Source organism: Nesoenas mayeri (assembly GCF_963082525.1).
Source record: "Nesoenas mayeri genome assembly, chromosome: 1".
NCBI classification, from domain to species: Eukaryota; Metazoa; Chordata; class Aves; order Columbiformes; family Columbidae; genus Nesoenas; species Nesoenas mayeri.
The window spans coordinates 94,075,921-94,092,574 of NC_137541.1; positions in this window are offsets into that span (position 1 = coordinate 94,075,921).

Here is a 16,654-nt window from a genome sequence, read left to right on the forward strand (position 1 = left end):
CACTCACTGGGTAATTAGGGAATCTTTCTTTCAGCCTCAATGGGCATTGAATCAGGGCTGCTGAGACCAAGGACACTGGACACAGGGACAGGTTTATTAGTTTTGTAACTGAGGTGAGAAGCCCTGGAAAAGTAGGACCTGGTCTGTAGTGTCAGCATTTGCCTAAACATTAAGAGATGCAGATGCTGCAGACCTCACACTGTTCCTGCTTCACCATGTGATGCAAACCTGAGAGCAGACAGGCTATTTGAATGTCAGCTGAGCCACCAAAAACACAAGAAAAACAGAAAAAGACAAGTGTGTATGCAAATTTAAGCACTGAACTAGGAATTCTCAAGCTTTTGTTCACTTAGGCTATTTGGATAAATTGTTGGTCTTTTGTGGCACTCAGATTCAAAATGAAATGAGTATTTTTTCATGAAAGGAATGGGTTTTTTTCTGTCTTCAAAACACCTTTAAGAGAGAGCAACAATAATAACGAGAGGATTTGAAAACGTGTTTGTTGAGAGTGTTGCTGTGGCTATGATTTGTCCAGAACCACATAAGATCATCTCAAGTATGAATAGCACCAAACTTTTTACTTCTCTTATTCTTTAATTGTATTCTTGTAGCATTCAAAGGACTCAGCCAGCACAAGGAACTATTGTGCTTGGAACTGTGCAAACCTTCAAGAGACAGAATAATCTCTAAAAAATTCTGAGTTTAAAGTAACAAGGTGGGTAAAACATGCACATTCAGGCAGCTCAGTAGCACCTTGCTCTCAGGCATTTGGGGACAGGCTTTGTAGCAGGGCCTGTTATGACAAGACAAGGGGTAATGGTTTTAAACTGAAAGAGGAGAGATTCAGGCCAGACACGAAGAAGAAATTTTTTGTAATGAGGGTGGTGAAACACTGGCCCAGGTTGCCCAGAGAGGTGGTCGATGCCCTATCCCTGGAGACATTCCAGGCCAGGCTGGACGGGGCTCTGAGCAACTTGATCTGGTTGAAGATATCCCTGCTCATTGCAGGGGGTTGGACTAGATATGCAAGATGGTACCCAAAGCCCCTGGAAAATTAATCAGAGGATGTAAGTCAAGTGTTTTTTTCCCACACAGCATTTGTTTATTTTGGAAACTAACATGTAGTTCTCTGCCATAAGCCATTGCACAACGTGTCGTCTTCTCTTTTTATGTGGCCACACAACACCAGCTGCTGGGGCTGCAAATCCTCCTTCTAGACAACACAGACCACGTTCCATCAGCAAGACAACATGGTTGAGTTCCTCTTGATACTTGTCTTTCACTCTGGCTTTGTGCTTTCTTCCCCCATATAACTTCGCTCCTGTGGCGATGGCTTGCAAAGGCACAAGAAGGAGAAAATTCCTGTTGGTGGAGTGAGGCCCTACCCAGACCTGCTGGTCTGCCTGCCGTACTGTTTTGGATGCCAAGTTGACGGCAAGAATGAATCAATGCTGTGAGATTGAAGTGCAAGTGTATCATTTAGCTGTTTGGACCAGCAGATGGCAAATGTAGAGGAAAAAATCAATCTGAGAGCTAGTCTGGGGAATAGACATTAAATAAAGCCATCTGGCAAACGTATGAGGGGAAAGAAGAAGATGAGACCAAGTTCTGCTTTAAATACCTGCTCACAACTGAGGAGAAGTTGCTGGGAACTTGTGCCATGGGAGAGCAGACTTTGACCTGTAAGAAGTTCTGTGGAGTGTCAAAACCTTTGGCAGCATTGTGCATTTAGAGGAAAGACCCTGAATTGCCAAGCAGAGACAGCCTAAGCAGCAGCAGCATTTCTGCCCATATGAGATCCTGGTGATACTTCACATAGAACAGTGAGTAGAGGACTGCCTGATCCCCCACAGTGGGACTGAGAAGACCACATCTGCTTTGTAGAAAAGGACGAAAAAGAAGAGAAGGAAGTAAGCAAAGAGAGTGATTTAATACATCCCGAATTCTGGAAGACATCAATAAATCTGGTTTTCTGTCGATGCCATGGCAGTTTGTTACTTTGCCCTTCTACTTTTATTCCCAGAGTAGAGAGATGTACGTGTTTTTGCACTCAGGCTTTTAAGTAGTTTCAAGAGAGAAGCACAATTCACTGAAAAGGGAAATGGTATCTTACAGAAGTGCCCAGCCTTTCTTTGGGAAACTTGCTCTCAGGGAATGTGATTTCAGAGCCCAGAAGTCTAGCAGATGTTATTACTATTTCTGTTTTACAGGTCAGTGCTTTGGCTTTTTATACTCTGAGAAAAGCACACAGCTGCTAGCCTGCCTTTTACATTATAAGAACAAGTCAATTCTGTATATTCTGTATCTTATTTCTAACTTATATGTGTGCTTTTTCTTTTTTTCTAAGTAAAATGGGAGCACTGTGGCACATCTTCAAAATTCAGGTTTTCTGGTAACCGACACTTTTGTTGGCAAACTACATTGTCCTCTTATTCCCATATAGAGCAATGATGGATCATTTTACAATGAATTTTGGTCTTATTGTCCAGGCCCATGGCATTAAACAGAACAAATAATCCCACCACTCAGACTTAACTCTAATAAAAGAAAAAAAAATCAGTATTGTAATGTCATTTTTAATGCCTCTGTTGATAATAAGGTTCATGTCAGTGATGATGTAGTAGCTATATTTTGTGCATTAACTATCAGTTTCAGGCACTTACGTGGAATATGGTTGCCAGCTCTCACCGAACACATTTTTTTAAAGTATCTACTTCCTTTCCATCTCATCTGTGTTGCTACTGATTAGTTATTGTATCTGAGAAAGTTGTCTTTAGTTTCTCTCAGCATCTAACAGTCAGACTAACAAAAAGGCAGTATTTCTGTCCCTCTGCTCAGATGAATAATTCATTGCCCTGCACTTTTTGTGTAAAGTAAATTTGAACTGTTTCTTTTGTAAAGATTATTTACAAGAGAGCTGCGGACACAGAAATTCATTGGCTGCCTTCAGGTATGGCATTATATTTTTTACTGAGAAGGAGGTAGCAGTTTGTTTTGATAAATTTTGGTTGAAGTATTTGCTATATGTAGCATTAGAGGGATGGGTGTCCTTAAACGGGGGAAGCGGGAGTTTGGCAGGTTTTCAGTGCTGTTCTGCTGTGGTTCTCCCCAGCTCAGAGGAACAATGAGCTGGAGGGATGCTGGCGGTGTTGCTTGGTTACAATTCATCAGCGTGAATCAATGCTTCACACGGCTCCTTCTGCCTCCAAACAACCAGGAGACTTCTCGGTACTGTATTACTGATGTATGCAGCGATGTGACCAGATTACGTACTATCTCAATTACCGTAAAACTATACCTTTGCCGAGAGATTTGGACAGCAGCGTCTGACTTTCAGCGGTGGAAGTCAGGCAATTTGGAACAGTCTGTTTTACATGGCTTTACAAATACATAGCTGAGTAAAGCAAATTTTTAACAACATATTTTTGTTGCAAGGTGTGTTTGGTGAGTTTGGTACTTTAGCATCCTTCTGTATTCATCAGGAAGATTAAATCCTTCATTAAGTATCTTCCCCTGTAATGGAAGCATGCCTTGCTGAAACCTGCCTGCAGGCAAAGTGAAGCATGTAAGAGGAACTGCTGCCTTCCTCTTACTCAGTGCATTTGGCCAGATCTTAAGCTGGCATAAAATTAAACTGGTGGAGTTATGCCAGTTTTAGACAACAGGAAGATGTGACAGGTTATTTTTAACACTGTGGAATGGCTTTTCTTTACCCCACCTGGATCCATTTTACTACTCACCTGTTCTTGCTGCTCAAGACATGACCAGAAGAAACCTTAAGAGAAAGGTGCCCAGTTTGGGCTCTTCTCTGAATCAGCATTTGCAGCAGCTTTGTTCCCATCTACATCTTTTTGCTCACTCTTACGTAAAACTGCTTTATTGTTTTCTGATTCTCACTAGTTTGTTGCCTGTTATCACTCTGCTCAATGTACCCCTTCGTCTGTACAGGAGAAGTTTAAAACTTCCCATGAGTCTTCACAGTATTTTGTATTTTGGTTATGCTTGAAAACACCTAAATAAACCAGTTATCAACTTTTCCAAGAGTGTCAGTGACAAATCACGGAGCTATTTGCTCATCTGTGGCCAGAAGGTCACTGGATTCTCACATCTCCCTGGGGCACTGTTGCCTTCACCAAGTATCTTCTTGGCTTTCTGTCCACAGGACAGTCCTGGTAAATGCCCTTCAGTCTGCCTACAGAAAAATCCAGAAGTATCTTGCTCATCTTCCTCCTTCTCATTCACATCTGAAATTCGTGCCCCTGAAAGTCTTTCCCTTTTCCTCTTTCAGACTCAGTAATTCTCCATTTCTTCCAAAATCTTCCATACTTGTGTATTTAAATTTCTCTTTACCTTTATTAAGGACCTCATTATTAGAAGTGCATATTTTCTGCACCTTTCATTTTGTGAAGCTTTCTCTGTTTCTCTGATTTCTGTTATTTAGTGTCAGCTTGTTGTGTTGCTGAACATTAAGGCCATTTGGAAGAATTTGTAGGAAAAAATGTCCTTAAGTGACATTCACACCACTTGGTTTGCAAAAGAAGAATCTATAGTAAAAAATGAATCTAACACTATCTAAAATACAAATATTTCTAGGAGTAGGTTCTCTGCATCATTCTGCCTTCTGATGATAGTATCTTTAGAATGGCCTTTCATAAAGAAATTTTTTTTCAGAATACCTGAACTACTTAAAATACAGTTGCACTGTACAGAGCTATGATTTCTGACTTACATTCAGTATCCTGCTGCATGATCAGCTTTACTTTAGCAGCTAGTATGTGTTTAACATCTTAAATTTTCAGTTTCTTTCCTCCAAATTTCACTTGCTTATCTATAAAGATATTTTTATTGTGACTCTCTTTAAAATATGGGCTAATTCAGTTTTGCTGCTCCCTGGGTCACAACATCCGTAACTATTTTGTTTGGAAATTTAAGTGCATTTGGAATAGGACTTAACACTGAGCGCTTCCTATTTCTGCACAAAGATAAGAGAAGGGAACAAAAGAACTATAATTTTCCTATCAACGTGATGGGCTTTGGCTTTTGTTCAGAAAGGTGCTTGAAGCACTGTAATACTCATCTGTGGGCAGTTGTGATTGCTGCAGGGACAGACTGATTCCCTGGGTAAATATGGATATTTATGGGGGAGGGAGAGATTTCAAGCCTGGCTAAGAGCCTGTTGCCTGACCCTGCACCTGCGTTGCATGCAGCTGTATTGGGCCACTGAACTGTATGTTATGGCTGTATGTTATAATGAAAGAAGAGCCTTTTGAGGAGTACACCACACGCATCAGGAATTAAGCATTAGGTGTGCTGTTGCATAGCTGAGTTGGTCTGCAACTGCATTTCTGCAGTGGCACTTGTGTGCATTTCCTTTCCATTAAGATGTTGCTCTGTTTTTAACAGATAAAGAGCTGTTGTAAGTCGAGGAGCCCTTTTAAGGTCATAGCTGGACTTCTCCAGACATGACAGGCCGGTCCTCCTGGGCCTGAGACCCCTTTTTAAAAGAGCTTTTGCCCATGTAGTGGTTGGGTAGTAGCTGTACCCCCTATAGATCTCTCGTGCAGAGAGTGTGCCCAGCAAAAGTGATTCTGGAGCTACTGCCCTGTCTGGTATGTGGGTCCTCACAGATATTCCTGTCTGGGAACTGAGAGAGTTGGAGTTGTTAAGCCTGGAGAAGGCTCTGAGGAGACCTTATTGTGGCCTTTCAGTGCTTAAAAGGGGCCTGTAAGAAAGATAGGGAGAGACTTTTTAGCGGGACCTGTTGTGATAGGACAAGGGGCAGTGGTTTTAAACTAAAGGAGGAGAGATTCAGGCTGGACATGAGGAAGAAATTTTTTACACTAAGGGTGGTGAAACACTGACCCAGGTTGCCCAGAGAGGTGGTCAATGCCCCATCCCTGGAGACATTCCAGGCCAGGCTGGACTGGGCTCTGAGCAACCTGATCTAGTTGAAGATGTCTCTGCTCACTGCAGGGGGTTGGATTAGATGAGCTTTGAAGGTCCCTTCCAACACAAACTATTCTATGATTCTATGACTGCCAGCATCTGCCTGAGCAAGGAGGGAGCAGCTCACATGTGAGAACATGCCCAGGCGTGGTGGGGAAGCATCCAGCTGGAATGAAAGGACTCATTTCTGCACAAGCATCCTGCATCCCTCCCGGCCTTGCTGGCCCCTCCAGCCTGCAGAAACCATGCCACCTGTGGTGTGCGCAGCATCGCTTTCTTGCTGGTTTTGCCAAGAGGATGGATGTCCATTGGAGACAGTAGAAAGCAAACAGGCTTTTTTTTTTCAGGTAATTGGGTCTGTGTAAGACATTTACATCGTGCTGCATTTGAGGAGTCATTATTTCCTTCCAGTACACAGGATAACAAGGGGCAGATATACCTCACCCAAGGGACCCAGAGATGCTTTAGCTGTTCAGGTCTAGTTCAGCTGTCACTTTTCATCTTTTAGAACATGCATGCTGAGATGATTGCAAGCTAAATAGAGTAATTAATACAATGGCATGGCAGTAATTTAAAATATTTAAAAGGTAAAAAAATGCAGATTTCTTGTGTCATCATTAACTTTCATTATTTCCTTCTCTTCAGTTTCCTATGTTATGAATTTGGCTTTGTAGCATACATGTCTGGGATTTTCATATCTTTAATATTCTATCATTGCATTTATTGATGTTGAGGCTCTGCATGTGGTGGGTGATTTCTTCCGCTTTATCTAATGACCATATTTGAAATACAAATATCTTATTTTAAGGTTAAAAGCTTTCTAGTTTCAGTGGCACGAAGAACGAAAAATTCACCCTCCATTTTCGCATGTGCACTTCCCATTTTCACAACAAGTGCCTTTTTGTCATAAAAAACAGCTCAGCTGCTGTCCCTCTGTCCCAGGTGGTGCCACACGGTGGCCTTTGCAAAGCCAGGAGTAACTTTTCAACACGTCCCTGCCTTTCCAGGAAGGACCCAGCTAAGCTTCCTGAACAACATCAGTCTCTGCTGAGAATTCAGGTCAGGATCTCCCTGCTCGTTTCCTAGCAACTGGGGGATACTGGTGCTTTCTCCTCTGACCGGCTCCTTCGGTTGTAGATACAGGGATCGCTTGGGGAAGGGATTGGGGCAGTGCTAATAACTCTTTGGGAAGGCAGAGCGCAGCCTGGTGCTGGGTGACTGATGAGACGTGGGGTGCGCTATTGAAGTTGAACCAGATCGAGACTTTGCAGAATCCTCTGTGCAAACTTGAAAGTACCTCTGCTGATTTTGCTTTCCCTTAAATGTCTGGCAAGGTGACAGATCCCTTTTGAAACACCAGTAGCCTTTTGTGTTACGCTGAATCTGGCAAAAAGGAACATATGCAGGTAAGCAGCTGAAGAAAGTTTATGTCTGAGGTGATTTAAAGGTTGTTTTCCTACAGGTGTAATGCGTTTCTTGGTTACACGGCTGCACAACATTCAGTTGTGGGAGTACTGACCTGCCTTTGTACTTATTAAAGTTTCATCGGACGGTAAGTAAAAAAGTTAAGGGGAGAGATGAACTGTCTTCCCTAGTTACTTGTGATGTCTGTTCATAAAGAGCTGAAAACAACCTTTAAACTTCTCTAGTTAATCTATTGTAGAATTGGTTGATGAAAAATTCTTAAGTGATCAAGAGTTGCCGGTTGCCACACTCTCGCTGCAACTGGCTCCTTGTGGCACATTTACAAAATGGAAAGCAGCAAGTCCCTCTAACTGTGTATTGTTTGCAGAGGCCAGCAATGATTGCCTGGTAACACAATGGGATTTGTTACTGCTTTTTGTTTTCCTTTGATAGATTACAGGTAGAAACACTTTGACAAATGTAAAAATTAAACTGATGTACCGTTCTAAAAAAAAAAATTAGGAAAAATATCACCTTCTTTGTGCTGTAGCCTCTCTTCTCTGTTCGCAGATAGCAGAGATAGTAGGAATTATACCAGAGTATATTTGTATCTAGTGCTGGTACAGGGCTGGCATGATAGTTTTCTGAAGGACCACTCCTCACAGAAAAGACGGTTTTCATATTTTGAAAAATGTGGAAATGGATGTCTCCAGGTGCGCACAAGCTATTTAGCTTGCCTTTTTCAGAAGTCTATAAACAATAAACACCAGGTCTTCAGCAATACGATTTGGCATAGCTCCAGTTAACTTCAGCAGAGGCCTGCCAAGTGACATGGGCCAAAGATCTGGCTGCACATCTCTGGGACAGGTTCACAGCAAGCATGTTTGTAGGTTTTATGCACAGGAGGCTGTAGTGGTAGGTTCTGAATAGGGACAGAAAAGACTGGATTATTTTTAAGCCATACATTTTAATTATCTCTAATATGAAGCTGTTTAATTTGAGTGCTGACTCTAAGGCATTGAGGAGTTGATTTCTTTAGAGAGACTAAGTGCCGTTTCAATTGATATTTTCCACACTTAGTATTCAGAAAAACAATTCCCAGAGTCTCACATTGCATACCTGATACAGCGCTGCTTTTCAAAGTGTACACGTCTAATTTGCTATCCCGAGTTTTTTGTCTCTGTCACACATGTGGGACAACTCGTATGTCCGTTCCTAGGAACCACAGTGTATGTGTCCACTTAAGAGGAAAAAGATCTATACCAGAGCAGGATCATTGTGCAGCTCAGGATGTTCTTTATTACAAAAGGCCCTCCCATGTGTGTAACTTCACACTACTGTGTGTTTAGGTGATATAGGACAGAGAAGGAGAAATACCTGTTTGAGGAGGTGCTTCACATTTCATTTAATTGTTCCGGTGTCAAGGTCAATAACTTTCAGGAGACAGTTAACAGTAGAAACCTCTTTGATCACTTGGATCTAGCTGTTCTATTAAAGCAGCACCCTCAGAGGGTAGCGTGGAACCTGGGAGATTAAGTTGTCCAGCACTCCCTGATCTTTCTTCTGTTCACAAAGCCTTGCAGTGTCCTCTTGTAAATGCTCTTCTGTCAGAGCTTGGAGCTCTGCTAGACATCTCATTCCCTGCCCGTCGCCATAATTCACAAATATTTTTAAACTGTCTGAAAAAAATGTTAAAAGGAAGGAGGCCCCTAAGCAGAGAGGGTCAGATTTTCCTCGAGCTTGAGCTAGTACATTTGCCAACTGCATGTAAAAGGCTAAATATTTTCCCATTACACCTACACCAGAGACATTCTGCAGATACACAGATGGCTGGGCCCTTGTGAGTCCAGCCAAGGGAGTGTACGCTGGTGCTTCGGGTTTGAAAAGAAGCTGGAACAGGTCCTGTAGTCTGGTATTGGCAGCCAGCATCAGCGATCTGGGTGGCTGGATGTAGGAAAGAATGAAGTCTGAGAAGGTTATTGAAACATACGTCTTTCACAGAATGGCATCTCTTGACAGCAAACAGCTCAGACAGGTCCTTGGACTCTGCAGTAGAGAGCAGGCTACAGCTGGAAGATGAACGCTTTCCCCTCTGCCTGTCTGCCAACAGCTGGGGAGCTTAAATCCAGGAGTGACCCATGTGTCATCTAGCTATGGAAAGGGGCCATCTGGGATCCAGTATCTGGTTGTGGGCATCTGTCTGTCAGAAGAGGTGAGCTCAGTGGGGGACAAGTGCAGAGGAGGGTTAGTAAGATGGTCAGGAGAATGGAGAGCTTTCCTCTGGGAGGAGATTAAGGTGCCATGGCTTGTTTGGCTTCACAGATGACGGATGAAAGGGGGGACAGTGTTCTTCTCTAAATACTCCTGGCAAGAAAGAAAAGCTGCCTAAAGAAAGGGATTGCATTGGGACAAAAATCATAGAATCACAGAATTGTATTGGTTGAAAACAACCTTTAAGATCATTGAGTTCAACCATTAATAAACAGGTATAAACTGGCCATTGAGTCCAGGAATTTCTAACCATTAGAGTTACAAATTTCTGGAATACCATTTCAGTCAAAGGGATGGAAAACATTGAATGTTTTCAAAATAAGACTTTAGTCAGCCTGTGAAAGGATTATATGGAGTGTTTGCCAGCAACAACAGAGGACTAAATAAATGCTCAGGAAGTCCCTTCTAGTAGTATGTTCCCAAGTTTTATCCTGAGAGGCCTATGTGAAGCTTGAAGATTTAGGTGTACCAAAACATGCTGTTCCTCAGGAGACTGTATCATATGAGAGAACTGAAAAAGGCCAGGCCTTGTGCTGGGGAGGGTTGATAGGTGGATTGCATCTGATAGTGGAAGGACTTGCAAAAACACAGAGCTAAAGAGCCTTTGTGAGCAAAACCATTCATCACTAAACTCTGTGAAACACTGGATGGCTGCTGAGCATCTCTTCTCTTACTTTGAACCTGCCCAAGGGATCAGAAAAAGCCAAGAAGTACTAGGACCCCTGCAAAGGTGCCATGAAACTGGCCGTTTTGGGCAGGAATTTCAATTTGTTGCTGTAACTAGCTCTGTACACACAGGATTTTTTTGCCTGCCACCCTGGGAAAGCAAACGAAACAGCAGTTTGAGTTCCCTCTCCAGGAATGGCATGGCCTGGAGGGCTGTGTCATGCATGACAGGTTGCCCCTGAATGAAGCGGCTTTGGTGGTTTCACTCTGCCCTACCTGCCTTGGTTGAGATCATGGCAGACCCAGGGGAGGTGGGAGGAAAACTCACCACAAATAGCTTTTGCTCACACAGCTTTGCTTTCTGAGCTTTGGTGAGGAATGCTTCTCTTCCACCCTCTCTCCCAGTGGTGGCCCTTTCGCTCTTCACAGGGAGGTTTTGTGCCTCTCTGCTCCCCTTCCTACATCTGAAAGAGCTTACTCTTAAGCTACATTTTTCTAATGTCTGAATGCCAATGCCATTTAATTTATGAAAGCTGCAGCACATTTTGTTGTGCTTATTTAAATCAGGCAGTGTTCAAGTATTGTACAGTCACGTGTAAAGGTGATGGCAGATGAGAGCTCTTTATGTCATGCTGGATTGCTGCAGCTCACTTGAGCTATATCTGCCTAATTGCTGGCAGGAAATTTTTGAATTAATGACAAATATTTCCCAACAGTAGTTAGTTAAGTGCCTGCACATATTAAATTAACCATAATAATCTTGTCACCGTCATAAATTAATAACATGCATCTCATCGGGCTTTGAGTATTGAAGTAAAACGTTCATGGTGTGTTCAAAGAAGGGAGTCTGGGGACAAATGGGATAAGTCCCCAAATGGGTCTTTTCCTTTCTGCACCTTTTAAACATCATTTCCAGGTTCCCATCTAGCCTTTGGAGTTTGGCATGGGGGGTAGGACAGTGGGATTGGGAATGCAGATGACCTACCCATGAGCTGCTAAGTAACCCTGGCTTCCCTCTGTCATACCTGGAGAGACGTCCCCTGCAAGTAAGGTGATTTAGACCTATTAATATCAGATGTGTCTCCTTTCCTCCATCACCTAAAGGGTGATGCAGCCAGGGGCAAATGTGTACATGAGAGTTTTCTGCCAAAGAGATCGTAAAACAGCGAGGGGTTTCACAAGGGAAATGTTCCTCAGCGGAGGATAGGAAGAATAGCTGCCTCAGTGGCAAAAATGAAGAGGGACTGAGGGCAAGTGGTGATGTGGGAAAAGGGGGACATTTCTCACAGTATATTCCCCATGTTTGGCCCATGGGACCCCTTCCAAGAGAGATCCAGGGTGCGGGATCCAGTTCGCTTTGCCTCCTGCTTTCCACTATACCATGGGGTGCCATGGGGAGCTGGGCGCTGGACCAGAGAGGGCACCCCAGTCTGCACCATCGGCTCCAGCAAAGCTGGACTGAGGCACAGACCTGGAGCTGAGCTGGAGATGAGATACTTCTTGAAGGACATCAGGAAAAGCATTTAATCTCTCTGTACTTTTGTACCCACCTGTAAAATGTTGTTTCCCTAGGAAATCAAACCTAAGGAGTAGCAGCATCGGATAGCCATGTTTATCAGCCATCCTTCTGCACCGGCTTAAGACTGAAGTGTTGTCAGGGCTGGATCCATCTGTTTTGCAGATGAGAGAGGATGCACAATCAGTGTGACACTGTGACTGGCAGCGTCTTCTGCTTCTGCTCTGGATAGATAAGGAGCAGGAGCCCTCCCGGTGACCATGTAACATACTGTTGTTATAAATACTGTCAGGGAAAGTTTGAGCTCTTCAGTGCTGTCCTTTCTTGTACTTTCTCCAGTCTCCTATCTTAATTTTGTTCTGCATGTAACGTTTTTGCATATAATCTTCTGAATACAGGAGCACATATGTCCACTGTTACTTGTCCTGGACAAACTGGCACATGCAAGTCCTTTTTGCTTCCCAGTCCATGGGAATGAGTGGGCTTGTGCTGCAGGGAGCACTGGAGACTTGGCTCTTGACTTATGAAAAGGCAGCAGTAAAAGCTATTAAGCTGCATTCAGGGTATTGACTTCCAAAAGTCTGAGAGTCTAAGTGGCAACTGGAGGTGAAATGTGCAGAGTGACTTGCCAGAGGTTATTTTCACTGAGGTTATTGCTGCAGAGAAGGAGTGAAGGGGAAAATGAGAATCTGAGCAAGCAGCAGTTATTTCCATTTGCTCATATCCTTGCTTTGGAGCACACAGTGTGGTTTGGAGCACAGACTTGCAAGGACAGGGGAGAGAAGAACTGCAGGAAAACATCTCCTCTCTTTCAAACACAAAGCAATGAACATATCCTGAATGTACAGTAAGAATGAAAAGTTTGCAAGTACATGTTGTGAAGGAGTAAATGACAAAAAATTAGGTCTCTTACATTTGGAAATCCAATTGAGTTTTTCTTATAGATTGTGGAGGAAGGTTCGAGCAAAGATGATAGGACTCAGCAATGTTGTTTATTGCGGCATGGTCAGAAGGCAACCTTCCAGCCTGTACTCATAAGAAATTATTTGGGTTAGGAAGACTGCCCAACTTAACTGGACTCCTACCTGAAATCCCTGTGGTACTCACGCATTGCTGTGACTTTGCATTAAAAATCTTGTGCTCTTTATTCTGGAAGTGATTTGAGTATTACTCAGGTAGAAGAAAGAACCCATGGCTCATCTCTCTCCCATCTGGGCTCAAGAAAATGATTATTCATTGAAAACCAAGAGAGACTGAATTAGGAAAGGTCAAAAGAGGCTAAATAAGGTCCTTCCCAATTAAAAGCCTGCCACATGGCCTGCTTCAGAGTGGGCCTCATACAGCAGTTAGATGAGAGGCCATTCAGCTCTTTATTTGGCCTGTGGGCTTTAACGCAAGAGGAATGTGGAATGTGTTTACAAGATAGCAGTTATTGCTGAAATATGTGAGCGCCATTGCCTGGGGAAATTTCAGAGGGCTGAGGTTGCACCGACAGTGGCTGTACCTCTTGGACGCTCGGTGTGGATGTTGAGGGAGAACCTGGCCCCTGAGTTTGCAGTGCAAGTGCTGTGGAGGGAACACAGGGGAAGATGCTCCCTTTTGCCGCTGCCTCCCGCTGCCCTCCTGTGGCTCCAGCAGCTGCATCTCACTCCATCCTTGCCGCTCCTTCGTGCTAGGATGACCCAGGAGGGCGAACAGGTCCTTGGGCTGGAGACATGGCTGCTTCTTGTTATCCCTGCATCCGAGGTGACTCCAGGTTAGTGCACGACTGCAGTCGGTTTGGCGGAGTGGTGTGGGCTGAAAAGAGGCAAAGCCAAGGGCAGGGGGATTGGACAAGATGATCTTTCGAGGTCCCTTCCAATCCCTGACATTCTGTGATTCTGTGAGTGCTGAGGACAGAGAGGCCCTGATGGCACCTTCCATGAACAGCTCCTGGAAATCAACTGCTTATGTTCTGCCTGGTCTCAGCTGGTAGGCTGCTGTATCTCTGCTTGGAAGGGCTCAGGCTTTTCTTAGAATATTTAATTAGATCTCTTTGCACTCCCTACCTCCTTTCCTTTTTTCTCGTCTTTCAATATTCAAATATTAAAACCGTTCTGCACATGGTACATAGATGATCATAATGATTACTTTGTCTTTCCAGCATAGGAATTCTCAAGGAAGCCAGTAAATCCCAGCCTAATCTCTTTATTTCATGCACTTTCCTCATTACTTGTGTTTGGCCAAACCAGACTGTATTTTTCATCACGTTAATGGCAAAATATTTGGAAGTAGGCGGGAGATAGAGCTATATTCTGTGTTCAGATGAACCTGACATTTGAAAAGATTTGTTATTAACTTCTGAAGAAACTTAATAAAACTGTTGAAATGACACTGTTGAGTATACCACACATTATGCAGCTGAGAGTAACTACTTCATCCGGTATAGATAGGCTCAGAAAGGACAAAAATTGTGCCACATTCAGCTCTGATGTTAAGAATTGCCTTCATTGTCTGGTTAACTTGGCCTTCTGAGTTTTCTTCAGAATAGCAGATAAAGCTGAATAAGGATCTCGTTCTGGATAGTGCTTAAGACTTTCTGCATCTTAAAATCCCATTAACCTCCGCACTGTACAAGAACAAGCTTACATTAGCCTAATTGATGGGGTAGCAGGTGCAAGTGCACAATTCCTCAGGGCTTGCTGTGATTCCAGGTTAGTCTCATTCTTTCTTTGCCAACAATTGTGTGTGTGTGTGTATGTATATACAATTTATTGTATCCATGGTTCCAAAAAGCAAGGAAGGATCAGTGAAAGCTTGTTATTTCTCCTTGAATTTAGAGGCACTGAGACCTAATAAAAAGGTTGATTTTTATACTCATTCTGAATACCAAAAGACCTTGTATAATGATTTTTGTCAAATAGCTTCAGGAATGTTCCCAGTACTGAATTAAAGAATAATTTCAATTGTGACATGTAGAATCAAATGTAATTTTGTTCTAACTAAAGCAAGACATTTTACTTTCTTTTCTATTGTTTTTCAAGGGGAGGCACAGTGAATTTTTAATACTTTACTGACCCTTGGCTCCAAGTGACGTTAGTCTGCTGTTGTACAAAAAAGATGAACTTCAGAACATTATTAGCCAAAGTATTCTACATGAATACTCTCTATTATTTCAGTTAAAAATACATATTGTACTTCTGTCAGTAAAAATGGCTGATACAAGCCTAAAACTCTGGTAGTATGTTGAGCTGTTTGTGCTCCTAAATATAGCAGAGGGTCTCTATTAGGGAGCTGGCTGGGGGAGGTCTTGTGTCTTTGTGTAAAATAGCTATGTCTTTATTATTTCTGTATGCTGAGAAGGAAGGAGGAGAGCCAATATGGTTTTATTATTCTAACAGGTCTTTTAATAACTGGGCTTTCTGTGTTGGTAGAATAGATCTCCTGGCCCCTCTGTTAAATCACAAAAAAACCAGAGAACTGAAAGCAAGAAGGAAGGAGTTACTCCATAGGAATAAAACATTTCACATGAGTTCGCTTTATTCTTTTGCCAATGCAAACTCCCCGCCGGCCCCCTTTTAATTCTTTTGCATGGTTATTTGGTTTGCGATGTTGTTGGGTTTTTTTGTTTAAAGAAAGCACGCAAGCTAAGGCTTTTGCCATGAACAAAATATGACATATGGCAAGGTGTGTACTCACGAATTACTGAGCTCTATCAGGGAAGAAGAGTTCCCTGCACCCTTCTGGGGCACAGCCTATTCCCTGTGCCACCCAGGACATCAGGCTGGGCAATCACAGTGGTGCCTTCTGACCGCTCATGTTTGTGTGTTCTGTTGCAAGGCACTTTTTTAAAAACCAAAAAGCTCGCTCTTCAAAGGCTGCTTGGGGGGAAAGTTTATTTTATGGAGTGTTTCTGAGTCCTCTCAGAAACAATGGGGGAAAGGAAGATCTATCAATTCTGGAGAAAAACAGGTAGAGAGAACAGGGTATTTTTCCCTCCTGTCCCCTGAAAATATGTTGTACTTGTAATAGAGAAAGGAATGTGCTGTTGGCAGGGGCACGGCAGAAGGGCTGCTGTAGATCCCACGCAAGAATCTGTGCAGCCTTTGGAATCACAGGGACAGGTGCACCAGGGAGGAGTTTGGGCTGGTCAGGCAAGGGAAGATGCACGTTGCCCAACAGCAGCAGAAGCAGCAAATGAAAACAACCCAACACCCAGAAAACCCAGTGACATGCTTGGGAAGATGCACCTGCTGCCTCTTCTGTTTTTTCTGTTGTAGTCCATGAAGCCCGACACGCTGGTCATGGTGGGTACCACCCTGTTTGCACAAAGGCTGGGAAGAGGAGTCTATGCAGTGAGCTGTATCCTATCTCCCCTCTCCCATCCTCCTTTTACCAGGTGTTTTATTAGTTGAGATCCTTTGATGTCTCTTCTGTCAGTGACCACAGGGACACTGGGCACCACCTTATGTTTACACAGTACGCAACAGGGGATTTGAGTGAGAGGTGTGAGTATTGCAAAGGAAAGGGCTGGTGCACAGAGATGGTAGCGTATCAGTGGTTATACATAGCCAGTCTCTGTGCCACAGCTTGCTATATCTCCACTGATGCTGGAGGTGGAGGAATAACAAGCTCTGGCACAAGGAGCAGAATTGGAAGAGATTATATATTGATGCAACTTACTTTTGTTAGTCATTTCTGAGAGAAAGGGCAGATCTCTCACAGCTAGCTCTATTCATTTTGACAGTGACTAAGAGGATGTAAGGATCCCTAAAAGTTACAGTTTAAAGAGGAGGGCACTGACTTTGTGTCCAGGCTGGGTGTTCTCATGTGGACGCCAGCCTAGGACCTGCACAGCCAGGGAGAGGATGC